General features: G+C 48.1%; 1 long non-coding RNA gene across 2 annotated transcripts; it reads right to left on the reverse strand.

Annotated features, from left to right (window-relative positions):
• Positions 1-433: 433 nt before the first annotated feature.
• Positions 434-6100, reverse strand: LOC136994473 (uncharacterized). Of its 2 annotated transcripts, none has more exons than XR_010886539.1 (2): positions 5934-6100; positions 434-4039 (listed from the first exon to the last, which is right to left on the reverse strand). It is a non-coding gene; the product is annotated as an uncharacterized lncRNA (long non-coding RNA). The 2 variants fall into 2 exon arrangements; XR_010886540.1 differs by lacking the exon at positions 5934-6100 and adding an exon at positions 4546-4566.
• Between the last annotated feature and the right edge of the window lie 383 nt (positions 6101-6483).

Here is a 6483-nt window from a genome sequence, read left to right on the forward strand (position 1 = left end):
CTGAAATACTTCCAGTTCATACCACAAGGCAAACTCCACTGACCCTCATGGTGTTGTCCCAAATCGAGGATTTGTTACCCAGTGTGCAATAAGTCAGTCCACACACAGGGTCGAGATACCGTTTTATTTCGAGATGGCCCAAAGTCGGGTGCTAGGTGGTAAATCCACAAAGCTAGCACACCAAGTATTTCTTTATCATTCTATTTACACAGTTTTTCTCAGCCAAGAACTGCCTCTTTATCTGCCCCTATTACACGATTGGTGAAGTTATTTGCATATTGCTTACACTGCAGTTCTCACTTAGGCATGCCCAGCGGGGAAAGGTCTCCCCACAATTCTAGGAATAGGAATTCTAGGAATTCTAGGTCTTCAACCTAGTGAGTGTGATTTTTAGCATTATAATGATTTTATAATGAAGAAAATTCACTCGCGGTTAAAGCTAGTTGTTGTGTTTTTATTCTTGATTATTGTTACAATTAGGGATTGTAATAAGCTAGCTATCCAGCCAGTCAGGGAGAATCCAAATCCATGTAGCAGTTCATTTAACCAACTATCGCCAACAGAATTTTCTAATTCTCTACTGGTCTGGGCCACCACTTTAATTTTATCAATTTGCAGTTTTAAATCTTGAGTTACATTTGGAATATGTACACAACAGTCTTTGTCCCCTAATTTTAAATATCCATATACTCTGTGTTCTCATAGCATTCAGGTGATTTAGGTAAGGGGAGACTGGCAGTAATACTACTTGAATTGTGAATTCTCCCAAACGACTGGATTAATTTCAATACTAAGTTATCATTTTCAGTTCGTAATTGAATTAACAAATTGCATTGACATAAACAAAACAGTGATGCTGAACAAAATAATAATCCTATTAACACTAGTATAACAAGTCCTTGTCTGCAGTCTAGTTTAAAGTATGTTTCTGATACAGCCAGACTGCACCTCACTAGTTAGATTCTGGATAACTTCAGTTTTAACGGTCGGACTTCTTCAGATATCCAGTTCTCTTTTGGAGCAGATTTTACTCGGGTATAGCGAAGCCAGGAGTTCACACCTCGAACCTTAACAGCAGTATAAGTAGTCAAGAATACTAGATAAGGTCCCTCCCAACGTTTGACAGAGTTTGGCAACTTGTCTTTTCAAAGTCTGATTCATTCTTTCTAGTTTCCCGCTTGATTGTGGTCTCCAAGGAGTATGCATATCCCATTTAAATTTTAAGAATTTCGCAACTTCTTGTACTACTTCAGCTACAAGATGGGGACCATTATCGGGAGATATACCTTCAGGAATCCCACATCCGGGGATTATTTCCTTTAGGAGGATTCTAACTACTTCCTTTGATCTGTTGGTTCAGCACGGGAAAGCTTCTGGCCAGCCTGAAAAAGTATCCACCAGTACCAGCAAGTACCTATATTGGCCACACCTAGGTAATTCAGAAAAATCAGTTTGCCAGTATTCACCAGGAACATGTCCCCTTCTAACTTCTCCTAGAGGAAGTCGTTTTTTTGTATTTTTGGATTATTTTTACAGCACACCAAACACTGTTTTACAGTAATATCAGCATATTTTTGCATTTGTGGACCTACAGCATATCTCCTGATGCTAGTTATCATAGCATCGGCTCCCATATGTGTTTCTTGGTGGGTCCTTTTCATTAATTCTCTCACCAATGGAGCAGTCACTATTACTTGGCCACTTTCAGTAGTCCACCATCCATCTTTAGACTTTGTGCACGTCAATGATTTAGCTAGTTGATCATCCGTTCTCCCCTTACTGTAAAGCTGCTTCCATCCGTAAACAGTTCCCATTCAGGATTTGTCAGGGGCTCATCTTTCAGGTCAGGCCGGCTGGAATAAACTTCCTCAATAGCCTGCAAACAGTCATGTTCCAATTCTCCTTCCTGGTTTATCGGGAGCAATGTAGCAGGATTCAAAACGGAAGACACTTTTAAAGAAACATCATCCTGTTCAATTAAGGCGGCTTGGTACTGAAGCAATCTACTTGGTGAAAGCCAGGGATGTCCTTTTTGTTCCAATACGGCATGAGGTACCTATACGGTGATGGGTTGTCCTAAGGGCAATTTCCGTGCCTCTTTAATCAATAATACTGTTGCACCAACTGCTCTGAGGCATGCTGGCCATCCTTTACTCACATCATCCAGTTGTTCAGAAAAGTAGGCCACTGCTCTCTTCCATTCTCCCAAGGTCTGTGTCAAAACTCCTAATGCTACATGTTGTCGCTCATGCACACATAATGAAAAAGGTTTAGTCAGGTTTGGCAAGCCCAGCACGTGTGCTCTCATTAATTCAGTCTTTATAGTGTCAAAACTTTTACGCCATTCAGGGGTCCATCTAAGACCTCTCCAGGTCCCTTCATTGCATCATACCATGGTTTAGCAATCAGACTGAAATTTGGTATCCACAGCCGGCACCATCCGGCCATTCCTAGGAAGCCTCTCAATTCTCGTTTTGAGCTGGGTGGAGCAAATCTACATACGGCTTCTTTTCTTTCCACCCCCAACTAATAACTATCTATCTATGCAAACTAACACGTGCAAACAGGATGTAAACTGTGTATCAACCATACGGTAGGTACAGGCAAGTGTCAGAACACGCCTACCAAGACAAAACAGTTACTTCATAACAGAGTGTAATTTCTCCTTGGATTCGATTATAGGCCTAGCTACCCAGGCAGAAACAGACCTGAACCTCTGCCTGACTTCGGAGCTACTGAGAGCTAAGGTCACTCCTAAGGAGCCTCACAGAACAGGAGCTGGCACAGTAGGGACATTCATCTCACCCATCCTTTTTATTTGCTGTTGTTTTTTCGCTTAACTGCTCTCTTTAACAGGAAAATGCACATTTCCTTGCTTACCTGTGATCATGGATCATGGATCATACTTGTGATCAAGGATCATGACAGTCCTGGAGAGATTCCAACGGGGCACCTGTTATGGAAAATCAGGCTCGCCGGCCTCCATAACAGGGTCCGACCCTAGGTTCCTGCTGAGGCAGAAGTTCGAAGTCAGACTGAAGAAAAATAGAATTTAATGATACACGTGCGGTAATTACAGCTCGAGCTGGGTGCCTCCGAAGAGGGACCCCGAACAAAGAAATCCCTGGGCAATTATACCCTTACAATCTAAATTCCCCACCCCTTAAGCGATAGTTTGGACCAATAGTAATAGTTAGGTCTGGGTTCTTCCCCTTCTTCACTGGGCCCCTTCATTGTCTCCAGGCAGGCTGCTTCTTATCTTCAAGGTTAGCTACTCCTGCTGTCCGTGCAACTTCTTTATCTCTCCAGCTTGAACCAGCTCTGGGGCCCCCTTTTACTTATCTAAGTAAAAGTTCACAGCCTGAGGCCTAAGGCTTCAGCAAATTTAGCTACCAATGCTAAGCAAGTTATGCTAAGCAATTAATTCTAGACAGCTTCAGTCCGATATTCTCTAACAGCACCAAGCCAGCCCTGTAGCAAATGCATTTGGCAAGCAATCTGCAGTCAGCACAGAGGCACTCTCCTCTCTCGTCTTCTTCAAACAAATGCGAATTCAGAAGAGTACTGGGGAAACTTCCAGAGAAAAATGACATTTGAAGCACAGCAATTTCAGAAGTGTCCCAAGCACTTGGCGCTAACAGTCTCTGGGAACATATTCTTCATTTCTATGAATAAGGACAGCTATTCTTCTCAAGGTACTCCGGAACCCAGGCGGAAAATACACTTCCTGGAGCAAAAAAGCGCAGGTCAAAGCAACACAGCAGGCGCTTGTCTTTGCTGGAATTCAACTACCAAACTCACACACAAGTGAGGGGCAGAACTGAGCGATTCCACCCTTTCCGAACACTTCAAGGGCATTCACAGGCAGCCCTGCTATACAGTAGACTTCCTACTGCTTGCATGGGGGACAACAAGCTCCAGCTACACCTTCATTCTTCACAGACTTGACATCCAGAGCCTACCAGAATACAGGAGCCCTGCAATCTGCCAAGAGAGCTCTTCTGCAGGGAAGCCTCCTGCTCACATGAGAAAGCTGGTGCTGAAAACACAAAAAGCAGAAAAACACTGCCTGAGCAGTTACTTGCAGCAAAGGGTCACAAAGCTTTCCCTTCACAAAGGTATGGAAGGCATGAACTACTGGACAGCCTTCCTTCTTCTTTCTTTCCTCCACAGCATTCATGTAGGAATTAATAATCCATTTAAGAAAGAGCAAGCTCGTGATGAAAAATACCACACTGGTTTTCCAAATGAAAAGTACAACACCACTTATCTGCTGGCCACGCTGGGGTAGGCGGGTGCCCAGCAGAACTCCACTCGCAGCTTCTCTTCCCAGGCATTTGTACTCACTCACTTCCACAGAGTTTGCTAGATACACTTGTCACCCACTCCAACTAATCTGGACTTAAGCATGACTACCTCCTGCTTTCAGAAATACTGCGCCCTGCAAGGCTGACAAATCAGAACCCAAACTCAGCTACTTCAGAGACCTGGCAGCGGGAAGCCACAAAGGGTCAGCAAAGAACGTCCAAAAGAAAACTCACATACTTGGTCAAGGGCCATTTTGCAATACACAGTGTGTGAGAACACCACTGCGCTGCAGCAAGCTTTCCTCATCCTTCAGTCAGCAAAGCTTCCGTAGTGTCTCCACCTCCTCACGGGTGACACTGAGGTTGAGCGCACTGCTCACAGTCTCCTCTGGCTTGCCTTCCACAAAGGCAGCAATGCCTTCTCTTGCCATGGCCTCCAACACACAAGGACAGGGGAAATGCCTCATGAGACAAAGTCCTGACCACATGAACCTGTGCGCAGCACTCAGCTGAAACAAGGCCTTGCAAAGCCTTCACATTCGCAACATCAGCGTATGGCAGGTTTGGGTCAATCTCTTTTCACAGAAGTGTAACATGTGCAAGAGAGGAAGCCGATGACAGAAAACATGAGCACTAGCCAACACAAGAAAGCAGCTGAGGAATGAACACAAGAACAGCAAACGCCTCTTCTCCCACATCAGGCTGCAGCCCTCACAACACCCAGCTTTAAGCCCACCGCAGCAGGCATTCTCCACACCAAGGCACCTAACACAGGAGCCTGGGAGCTCTTGAAGGGGGCGACCTTCAAAGGCGACTGAGCTGACAACACACGCCCCAATGCACTGGAGTCAGGCAATCAGAACTCCAGGCTGAGCAGTTGACTCGCTGCACTATGGAAGTCGGCATCCAAGTCTGCTTGAGGAAGGCAAAGAAACCTTGGACTTGTTAGTACAAAGATATTTTGTAAACACAACCAGCCAGCAAAATCCTCCCTTTCCAAATTCCCAAGGTCCTTTGGACGGATCGCCACTTTCAAACTGTGCACCCATGTGCTACTGCATCCAAAATCAGAGGAAATAGAGCGACCAAGGAGGTTTCCTTTCAACAAACAAAGAGGCTCAGCAAAGCCTCCCCATGTACGTCTTCAACTGAGATTCAGATTTCTCATTTCCGGCGTTAGAACTGTATTTCTCATGTCAATCCTGAGCAGAGAGGAAAGTCCAAGAGACGCACCACATAGCTCACAACACACGGAAGAGCACACAAACACATGTGGCAACCTTGTACTGCAAGTCTACTCAGCTTGGGCACTGTGCGCTTTCAAGCGTTACCCCGCACGGAAGAGGGAAAGAAGGAAAACAGCAGAGAGCCGAGCGCTCAGGAAGGCACAGGCACAAAAGAAACGACAGCAGGACACCTCTGCCAAAGCGCCATTGGTGGAAGAAGGCTCCCCCTTCCCCTGCGAAAAACAACTGGCACCACACAGCGCTCTTTACTCAACAGCACACACGGAAGAGGGCAAACACCTCTGGCTGGAAACACGCAATCAGCCTTCCCGAAACAAGAAGCAACAAACGACACCCCTCACCCCTGCCCTGGCCTCTTGCAGGGCTCTGCCCCGCTCACCAGCGTCTCCTGCTGCTCTGCGATGCCCCCGAGAAGTGCAGCAAGAAGGCACAAACAGGCCGTTTCCGCGCCGTCGCGCCCAGCTCACATGAATCCCCTCCGCGCTGCAAAAAGCTTTTGCCGAGCTGAATCCGGCTGCAGCCGCCGCGCACCAGCGGCCGCCATTGCCCCACAGGCCCCGCCCACCGCCCCAGAAGCCACGCCTCCCACCTCCTGCCCCAGGGCCCCACCCCCCACCCGCCACACGCTCCCCATTGGCTCCGGCAGCGCGTGGCCTCCCGGGGCTGGGCACGCAGGAGCGGAGCAAGAGGCAGGCAAGGGGCGGGCGAGGCAGTGCGCGTGCGCAGCGTGGGCGCGGCCGAGAGCGCGGGGAGGGCGGGGGAGGGCCGGGGCTCCGCGCATGCGCGCTGCCAGCCCTTCCTCCGCGGCGGCAGCGCAGGCCGCAGCCCGAGCCGCGCACACGCGGCCTCTGCTGCAGCCGCAGGCACGACAGGCTCCGCTGCAGCCCCGCTGCCCTCTGCGCGGGCTGAGGGGCGCCGGTGCAGCCGGG

This window comes from Apteryx mantelli, chromosome 29 (genome assembly GCF_036417845.1).
Source record: "Apteryx mantelli isolate bAptMan1 chromosome 29, bAptMan1.hap1, whole genome shotgun sequence".
Taxonomy (NCBI): domain Eukaryota; kingdom Metazoa; phylum Chordata; class Aves; order Apterygiformes; family Apterygidae; genus Apteryx; species Apteryx mantelli.